General features: G+C 40.6%; 1 pseudogene; it reads left to right on the top strand.

The window, feature by feature from the left end:
* Positions 1-10,201: 10,201 nt before the first annotated feature.
* Positions 10,202-10,320, top strand: LOC134930455 (5S ribosomal RNA; annotated as a pseudogene).
* Positions 10,321-11,045: the final 725 nt, after the last annotated feature.

Below are 11,045 nucleotides of genomic sequence, written 5' to 3'. Positions count from 1 at the left end.
GATGAGAGTATAGCCGGACCTCTGCTGGTATGAAGGAAAGTAAAGGGCCCTTCTGCCGTTTCTGTTAGAGCGTAGCTGACAACCTGATATCAAATGACATTGCAGGGTGTCACGCTGCAATTCAGAAATGAGAGAGGGCTGAAGGAGAAAAAAGTGCTACCTCCATTTGGGTGTAATAGCTGGTGGAGTGTGCATTTTCATTCAAGCATGCTGGTCCTGTTTATCCAAATTGACAGTGGTATTAACACATATTCAGTGGTCAGATTCCTCTCCCAATACAACCAAGCATCTGACTAGTCTTCCTCATTGCTTTGTTACATTGCTTACCTGCCTTTAAGTCACCTGAAATAGTGACTTCTTGATCCCTTTCATCCTCTGTAGTTTCCAGTATGGCGCCATTAATACTATATTTTGCTTTTGGATTTTTGAGACCCAAGTGCATGACTTTACATTTTTTGGCATTAAACTGTAATTGCCATGCTCTTGACCATTCCTCCAGAGAGAGAGAGAAGAAAGAGGGCGGGAGAGACTGAATGCCCAGGAGTCACATTTTTTTATTTTCAGTACAAAAACTTACTTTAAGGATCACAGCTGGCCTGGCTTCTGGCTTGCTCCCTGCAGTGACTGAGGCTCCGAGCTGTCCCTGCAGCTGCTCACACCTATGATGTGTCCCTCCTCCCAGCATGCAGTGCATGTGTGTGACCAGCAGAGAGAGATGAAGTGGGGCTGATATGAAGTGATTACAGTGCTGCGGCTCACCGTTCTCTCATCCCTACCTACTACAACTCCTCTCCTCCGGCATACTCCTATCTTGCGGTCAGTGGTGCAGTGACGCGCGGGATGTGATGAGTAAATCTGACTTATTGTAATGCCACCAACAATGGGCCCCTTCATGGCATTGCGCTCTGGCTACATTGGCACTAGTTCCGCCATCTTCACATGTATGTTTATATATGCTTAGTCCCCCACACTAGGTAGTCAGCTCTGCAGCCCAGGAGCTGTAGCCGCTGCTTTCTAGAAGTATATTTCTCAAAAAAGATACAGTAACTATGTACACAACCCCTACAGTTTTATTACATGTATAGATAATATCTACTGTATGTTCTGATGTTGCTAACACTTATCTAAATACAAGGTATACAACTAACAGAGAAAGAAAAAAGAAGGTCTACATCTGCATTTTTATAATGTGGATACAATTAATAAATGCAAATTCACATTTATTAATTTGATTAAAAACAGCAAAAAAATATGATAGGATAAAGGTGAAATTAAAAGTGAATAAAAAAGAAAAACTGTGTCATTCGGTCCATCACATTTTGTCAGCGAATTAAAAATAGTAGGAAATCGATTCACCCCCTATCCAAAAAGGATTTCTTTTTTATATCAGTTACATCTGTTTCCAGTCATTAGATAAATAGAAATAGACACAATAAGCTCTCTCAAAGTTATGTAACAACTAGTTACCAGTCAGTCAAAATGTCAGAACAACTTAACAATAATGTCAGTAATGTGAGGAGCAGTGTTAAGCTTGTGTAACTCTTTCATGCATCTTAGTACACACTAATACAAGTCTCCAGTTAATTTAGTATTAATGTAAGTAGCAAGTCCCTGTATTGTTTTTATTTATATCAACATTTCCAGTAAAAGTAAATTATATACCAATCAATTATGCAAAACAAATACCTGCAGGCTTGCAGCTATAGTCTAATCATAATTGTAACTGGATGAGAGTCACTGATGAGAATCCTGTGTTTTATTTGCAGTGTGTTAAAATCACATTATCTTATAATTATAAACAGATGTTAACAGAGGTTGCATATGTCCAGAATAATAAACTGCTTATATGTTGCAACTTGCTACTTGAAACTAAAGGGCCCTACACACATGCCGATTTGTGTTAAAGATATGAACGATCTCGTTCATAAATGAACGAGAACTCGTTCATATCTTTCAGTGTGGAGGCTCCAGCGATGAACGATGCGCGGCCCCGCGCTTGTTCATCGCTGGTCCCCCGTCGGCTGTGCATGCAGGCCAATATGGACGAACTCGTCCATATTTGCCTGCACTTCAATGGAGCCGCGTGACGGGGGGAGTGAAGAAACTTCACTCCCCCCGTCACTGCCCCCCCCGCCGCCGGGTCGCCCGTCGGCCGTATCCACCGTCGGGCAGCTCGGCGGCGGATCGGCCAATGTGTAGGGCCTATAAGAAAGCATTTTTTAGATGTACAATGCAAAGGACCTAATTCAGAGATGAACGCAGATCGCTGCTGTATGCACAGCAAGATTTGTGTCCATCTCCTCACATGCTGGGGGCTGCCCAGCACAGGGCAAGGCCACACTGCATGTGTGGTGTCACCTCCCAATGCATCTGCAATTATATTACAGATGCATCAAATTAAGGTTTACTCCTGGCAGCGCTGTCAGGTGATCTGCCACCATTTTTTTTAATCAGATCACCTGCGTGTGATGACACACAGCCACCCTGAAAATGCTCCCAGCATGCCTTCATTCGGCACACTCCCCCAATCACTTTGCGGGCACAAGGCGTAGGGTCGCACACAAGAACTGCGGTCAGTGCACATACGCAGACCACCCGAATGCGACCGCTGCATACAGATGCGTGGCTGCGTTTCGGTCTGAATGACCCCCAAAGTCTCTCAGCTGCTGTGTTTTTGCTGCCTGTCATTTAACATTTAACAATGGTTTCATGCAAGTAACAGGCATTTACAGCTGTTAAGAATAATGGACCACCTGTCTGTTGCAACTGATATAGAGGTTGTACCAGAATGTAAAAAAATGGGCCTAAAATAATGCTATTACCGACTATCCACTTAACTACATACAATAATGTACAAAAGATTTAGGCAGGTGTGGAAAAAATGCTGCAGAGTAATAATGCTTTCAAAAAATGTGTTAATAGTTTATTTTTATTAATGAACAAAATACAAAGTGAATGAACAGAAGAGAAATCTAAAACAAATCAATATTTGGTGTGACCACCCTTTACTTTCACAAGAGCATCAATTTTTACTTGCACACAGTTGTTGAAGGAACTCGGCAGGGAGGTTGTTCAAAACATCTTGGAGAACAACTTCTGTAGATGTAGGCTTGTTCAAATCCTTCTGTCTATTCCTTTAATCCTAGACAGACTGTATGATGTTGAGATCAGGGCTCTGTGGGAGCCATATAATCACTTTCATGACTCCTTATTCTTTACACTGAAGAAAGTTCTTAACTACTTAACTGATCACATGCAACCCTGCCTCCCCACTGTGTCCCCCAGTTTTTGACAATGAGATCTGTCCTACAGATGTGCATAATATAATATTTAAATATATATATATATAAAAAAAAAAATATATATATATATATATAATACAGGATTATCCACAAATTGGAACAGATAGCACTCTCCAGATTTCAATTCAATAAATCAGCAAAGATAATATTTAATGTAAAGGTCAATCTCACAGTTCAAGGGTAATATCCAGATCCATCCAACGTTTCGGTCCACACCAGGACCTTTGTCAAGGAGTTACAACGTGGTCAAAACAATCAACATCACAGAAGGAGTCAATAGTGCAGGTAACTGGACATATAGACGCATCGGGTGTTGAAATGTGTCACCCATGCTTAAATAGCTACAGGTTGTACACCCACTACATCGGTAACAGCCATTTGTACGTGTTAGAAAATGCTTTTTTGGTGTATTAAACCTAGATAAATCAGTCTTCACTACCATGTCCCGTATACTTCTATTCTTGGAGTAACTGTATTTGTCAGTATCCAAGATCACTATGGCTCCCCCCTTATCGGAACTCCTAATTATTATATCCTCCCGTTTACCCAGATTTTTGAGTGCTCCATACTCCTCTCTAGATAAATTAGGATAAGGGTTAGCATGACAATTAGCTGGTACATCCTCCAATAATCTACTAAACGTTTTAATTGACGAATTAGTAGAATTGGGCTCAAAACTCGATCTAGAATATTTTCTCACCTTGAGGGGTAAAGTGGTTGTGCCGCTTACACAATGCCAACACGTAGCTGTGCCCCTTACGCAATGCCAACACGTAGTTGTGCCCCTTCCGCAATGCCCACACATAGTCGTGCCCCTTACGCAATGCCCACATGTAGTTGTGCTCCTTATTTAATTCCCACATGAGGTTGTGCCCCTTACACAATGCCAACATGTAGTTGTGTCCCTTACGCAATGCCCACATGTAGTTGTGCCCCTTACGCAATGCCCACACATAGTTTTGCCCCTTACGCAATGCCAACATGTAGTTTTGCCCCTTACACAATGCCCACACGTAGTTGTGCCCCTTACACAATGCCCACATGTAGTTGTGTTCCTTATGCAATGCCCACATGTGGTTGTGCCCCTTACACAATGCCAACACGTAGCTTTGCCCCTTACGCAATGCCAACACGTAGTTGTGCCCCTTCCGCAATGCCCACACATAGTCGTGCCCCTTACGCAATGCCCACATGTAGTTGTGCTCCTTATTTAATTCCCACATGTAGTTGTGCCCCTTACACAATGCCAACATGTAGTTGTGTCCCTTACGCAATGCCCACATGTAGTTGTGCCCCTTACGCAATGCCCACACATAGTTTTGCCCCTTACGCAATGCCAACATGTAGTTTTGCCCCTTACACAATGCCCACACGTAGTTGTGCCCCTTACACAATGCCCACATGTAGTTGTGTTCCTTATGCAATGCCCACATGTGGTTGTGCCCCTTACGCAATGCCAACACGTAGTTGTGTAACTTACACAATACCCACACATAATTGTGCCCCCTACACAATGCTCATAGTAGTTCCCCTTACACAATGCCCGCAGAGTAGTTGTGCCCCTTACACAATGCCCACAATTGTAGTGCACCTTAAACAATGCCCACACAGTAGCTGTGCCTCTTACACAATCCCCATAGTAATAGTGCCCCTCACACAATACCCATAGTAATAGCTTAAATAGCTACAGGTTGTACACCCACTACATCGGTAACAGCCATTTGTACGTGTTAGAAAATGCTTTTTTGGTGTATTAAACCTAGATAAATCAGTCTTCACTACCATGTCCCGTATACTTCTATTCTTGGAGTAACTGTATTTGTCAGTATCCAAGATCACCATGGCTCCCCCCTTATCGGAACTCCTAATTATTATATCCTCCCGTTTACCCAGATTTTTGAGTGCTCCATACTCCTCTCTCCTCTCTAGATAAATTAGGATAAGGGTTAGCATGACAATTAGCTGGTACATCCTCCAATAATCTACTAAACGTTTTAATTGACGAATTAGTAGAATTGGGCTCAAAACTCGATCTAGAATATTTTCTCACCTTGAGGGGTAAAGTAGTAACATCAATATCTACTGGCATTGTTTCTTGCTTACAAAAAAACTAACAACTCTAGCAGCCCACAAATAGCCAGGAGTGTTAAGAAGCTCTGGCCCATTGTATCCACGGATAAAGAGACTTGGGTGGAGCTTATCAGTCTAAACTATTGTTCAGTTACTCCAAGAATAGAAGTATACGGGACATGGTAGTGAAGACTGATTTATCTAGGTTTAATACACCTAAAAAGCATTTCCTAACACGTAAAAATGGCTGTTACCGATGTAGTGGGTGTACAACCTGTAGCTATTTAAGCACGGGTGACACATTTCAACACCCACACACCAGGAAAAAATTCTATATACGTTATCCTTTATCCTGTGACTCTAAATTTGTAGTCTATCTGATCACCTGTACATGTGGTATGACCTATGTGGGGAAGACAGATTGTGAATTCAAGATCAGAATGGCGCAGCATAGGTATGCCATTAGGGAGACATTTAAATCTGGCCACAGTGATCAGCCTGTTGCCAGACATTTCCTATTAGCGAAACATAATATGGCAACCCTGCGCTACAAAATAATTGATCAGGTCCCTGCTAGTTTGAGGGGTGGTAACAGGTCAAAAAAGTTATTGCAGAAAGAGGCAATGTGGATTTTTAAATTAAATACACAATACCCAAAAGGCTTAAATGAGTCCCTTAGCCTTAGGTGCTTTTTGTGATACAATACCCCAGGTTTCTATGTTATTGAGACATTTGTAGCAAGTTGAAGTAATGCAAGAATATAGTTGATACAAATTGTAACATTTTAAGCAGGTTTACTAGGTGGGTGATTGATTTGTACCATATAGTACTGGATATAAGTTAATGTATGGCACTTATCAGTGTTGAAAAAATTTATTTAGAAAAATCAATCCTATAACTGTAGGCTTCGTATGATCTTTACTAACAATGATGTATATAGCCATGGTATACTTATTTTTATGATATATTGTTTACATTGTATTCAGTGTACATGTTTGGTATTAACAGAGTGGTTACTATGACAACCTCTTGTTTCAGCCCCAACACGTTTGCTGGTCGGAACAAGGTGTGTGTCACTTCCTGGTGGACATGACCGGAAACCGGGCAGCGTGATTGGAGGCAGCGAGGAGGACTGGTGTGGATTAAGGTATTTAAACACTTATTTTTTGTATGTATGGTTATCCTGACGAAGGGGCTGTGACCCCGAAACTGTTGATGTTATTGTGACAGCACTGCATTAAAAAGCACTTTATGCACGATTGAAAGTTTCCAAGTGCCGCCTATCTTTGAGGCTATATATATATATATATATATATATATATATATCAAGAGCAGCAGGACAATAATATAATCCCAGATACGTCTTGGTTTACAGCACCCGGTATTCCAGGGTAGTCTCTTGACCCTGTACTAACCGGGCCCAATACTGCTTGGCTTCCAAGATCAAACGTGTTTGGGCAGATCCAGTGTGGAATGGCTGTAAGTACGAGCTGGGTCTTAAAGAAAAAGGGGAATGGAGAGCTCATGTGCCCCAATTACAGTTTTTGGGGGTATCGAAAAAATCTAGTGGAAAAAAGGGGTCTTTAAAAAATTGTGATTATCCAGTCATATTCATTACTCAAATGTTGCATTTTTAATTCAATTATTGTGTATGAAAAGTAATCTCAGATGGAAATTAGATCAAGAAGTGTACGCCCCAATATTTATTTACAGCACCCGGTCTTTCTTGGTTGTCTCCTTACCATGTACTGACCGGGCCCAACACTGCTTGGCTTCCAAGATCAGACGTATTTGGGCAAGTCCAGTGTGGAATGGCTGTAAAGATGAATCGGGTTTGACGTGCTCCATGGTTTGTGGTACTAAAAAGGGGGGAGGAGAGGTGAGATAATAGGAGAAAACAGAAATATTTTGGCAAAAAAAGAAAGAGATCTAGAGGGGTTATATCTTACGTTCAAAGGAAAGGAGCTATTTCATAGCTCTCATTGAGCCTTTCTGGGTGAAGGGATCCCAGCTCATAGATCCAGAACATCTTCCATTTTGATAAGAGGTTGAAAAGGTCCCCACCTCTTTCGCCTAGTGTAACAAGTTCAATGCCTTTAAATTAAAGTTCTTCTGGGTTAGAGTCATGGTGCTGTAAAAAGTGTCTGGTTACTGCATGTGTTTGTACCTTGTTCTTAATGTTTCTTACATGCTCCTGTATACAGAGTTTAAGCGGTCTCTTTGTTTTTCCAACATACTTTAATTTGCATGGGAATTCCAGTAAATAAATGACTGATGCCATAGATTGTAAGCTTGCGAGCAGGGCCTTTCTCCCAATATGACTGTTTGTTTTTACCCAGTTTTGTCTTCTAATTGTGTCCAGTTGTAAAGCACAGCGGAATTTGCTGCGCTATATAAGAAACTGTTAATAAATAATAAAATAATAAATGATATATTACAATTAATGAATTGCTTGATTTTGTATTCCTTCCTGTCCCCTGTGCTTTGGAATGTCTTTCTATTGGGGTGTAAGTACCTACATATGTTGCAATGGCCGCATTTAAAGCAACCTTTACATTTCGGCATTGACTTTACTGATGTTCCATGGTTTCTTAACATACGTGGAGCCAGAATGTCCTTGAGGTTTTGGGATTTCTTAAAAACCACTTGGGGTTCCCTTGGTACAGTAAATAATCCTTCCAGATAGGATCCCTACGTAAGATATTCCAATAGGTCTTGAGTGACTCTTTGATGATATTTTCATGTCTATTGTAGGTAGTGATGAATCTGACTTTCTCCTCTTTGTTTTCTTTGGGTTTATACCTCAAAAGTTGTCTCTTCTCCAATGCCCTAGTTTTAACATTGGCCTCATCCAGGATATGCTGGGGATAACCCTTCTCCTTGAACCTCTCCGTATACACTGCTAATTGTTGGTCACGTTCCTTTTCTTGTTTACAAATGCGTGTAATCCTGTTGAACTGAGAAAAAGGTATATTGTTTTTCCATCTTTTGTGGTGGTTACTCTGCTAATGGACGTTACTGTTCATATCGACTTGCTTAATGAAATTCTTTGTAATGACCTCCTTGCCCCGGTTCATTAATACTAAATCCAAAAACTCTATCTGCTCAGTACTTATATTGAAGGTAAACTTCAGGTTCAAAGTATTATCAGATAAGTATGTAAAAAATTGTTTAAAAGTGGATTTGTCTTCTTCCCATATAATTAAAATATCATCTATATAACGCTTGCAAAAGATGATATTCTGTTTATAAGGGTGATCCGTATATACATACTCATTCTCCCAGTGCCCCATAAAGAGGTTGGCGAAACTGGGGTTACATGCAATTGTAAACAAGAAAAGGAATGTGACCAAAAATTAGCAGTGTATACAGAGAGGTTCAAGGAGAAGGGTTATCCCCAGCATATCCTTGATGAGGCCAATGTTAAAACTAGGGCATTGGATAGGAGACAACTTTTGAGGTATAAACCCAAAGAAAACAAAGAGGAGAAAGTCAGATTCATCACTACCTACAATAGACATGAAAATATCATCAAAGAATCACTCAAGACCCACTGGAATATCTTACGTATGGATCCTACCTTGAAGGATTATCTACCAAGGGAACCCCAAGTGGTTTTTAAGAAATCCCAAAACCTCAAGGACATTCTGGCTCCAAGTATGTTAAGAAACCATGGAACATCTGTAAAGTCAATGCTGAAATGTAAAGGTTGCTTTAAATGCGGCCGTTGCAATATATGTAGGTACTTACACTCCAATAGAAAGATATTCCAAAGCACAGGGGACAGGAAGGAATACAAAATCAAGCAATTTATTAATTGTAATATATCATTTATTATTTTATTATTTATTAACAGTTTCTTATATAGTGCAGCAAATTCCACTGCTCTTTACAACTGGACACAATTAGAAGACAAAACTGGGTAAAAACAAACAGTCATAGAGGGAGGAAGGCCCTGCTTGCAAGCTTTAAATCTATGGCATCAGTCATTTATTTACTGGAATGCCCATGCAAATCAAAGTATGTCGGAAAAACAAAGAGACCGCTTAAACTCCGCATACAGGAGCATGTAAGAAACATTAAGAACAAGGTACAAACACATGCAGTATCCAGGCACTTTTTACAGCACCATGACTCAAACCCAGAAGAACTTTCATTTAAAGGCATTGAACTTGTTACACTAGGCGAAAGAGGTGGGGACCTTTCCAACCTTTTATTGAGACGGGAGATGTTCTGATTCTATGAGCTGGGATCCCTTCACCCAGAAGGGCTTAATGAGAGCTATGAAATAGCTCCTTTCCTTTGAAGGTAAGATATAACCCCTCTAGATCTCTATTTTTGCCAAAATACTTCTGTTTTCTCCTCTTACCTCACCTCTCCTCCCCCCTTTTTTTGTACCCCAAGCCATGGAGCACGTCAAACCATGGAGCAACGGAATATGCTGCGCTATATAAGAAACTGTTAATAAATAAATAAATAAACCCGGATCGACTTTACAGCCATTGCACACTGGACTTGCCCAAATACGTCTCATCTTGGAAGCCAAGCAGTGTTGGGCCCGGTCAGTACATGGTCAGGAGGCTACCAAGGAAGACTGGGTTTTGTAAATAAACATCGGGGCATACACTTCTGGATCTAATTTCCATCTGAGATTACTTTTCATACACAATAATTCAATTACAAATGCAACATTTGAGTAATGAATATGACTGGATAATCACAATATTTGTAATACCCCTTTTTTCCACTAGATTTTTCCGATGTCCCCAAAAACTGTAATTGGGGCACATAAGCTCTCCCTTCCCCTTTTTCTTTAAGACCCAGCTCGTACTTACAGCCATTCCACACTGGATCTGCCCAAACACGTTTGATCTTGGAAGCCAAGCAGTGTAGGGCCCGGTCAGTACAGGGTCAGGAGACTACCCTGGAATACCGGGTGCTGTAAACCAAGAAGTATCTGGGATCATATATATATATATATATATATATATGTGTGTGTGTGTGTGTGTGTATTGTTGGTTTGCAAGTATTTTTTGCGTAAAGTATCTAAAATACATCTTTTGCTTAAGCTGGTCTGAGATCATGTCCAGGTCCCACTAAGAAATATGTGGCAGTCTAAATAGAATTTAAGATACTGAGGTAATTTACCAATTAATATAAAATTCTTAGTAAATATGTCATTATCTATAACTTCTTGTGATATTGTTATGGCTCATATACATCTACCCTTGGGGTTCATTTACTAGCAATAACATTCTCGAACATATGGTTAAAAAACAATCTTATAATATAACTTAGTCAATAGTGGCTGCTTTTCTGATTTGGAAATATTCCTCTTTAATTTACATGTGCTGTCAGGAAACAACATTTGAAGACAACATTGTGCATTTGAGTATTACGTCTACAAAACATTTGAATCCATTACAAGATGGCCGCCGCTGCTATACATAATGCTAAAATACAGTCTGCAACCACTGGACTACTCTAAAATGGACGTTGCAGGAGGCCAGGCCATCTAGCAGTGTAATCCCGGACTGTGACCGCTGGACACGGCACATGCGCATGACGGACATTCGGACACCGGAAGTGGGGCGGAAATTACGCGGGACGCGGCCCGCACAGGAAGTAAACAGCGGCTGCTGTTACTTGTAGTTATTTCATTGGATTTCAATA

This window comes from Pseudophryne corroboree, chromosome 5 (genome assembly GCF_028390025.1).
Source record: "Pseudophryne corroboree isolate aPseCor3 chromosome 5, aPseCor3.hap2, whole genome shotgun sequence".
In the NCBI taxonomy this organism is placed as follows: domain Eukaryota; kingdom Metazoa; phylum Chordata; class Amphibia; order Anura; family Myobatrachidae; genus Pseudophryne; species Pseudophryne corroboree.
Note: the sequence above shows the minus strand (reverse complement) of the source record. Positions and strands in the feature narration are given on the sequence as shown.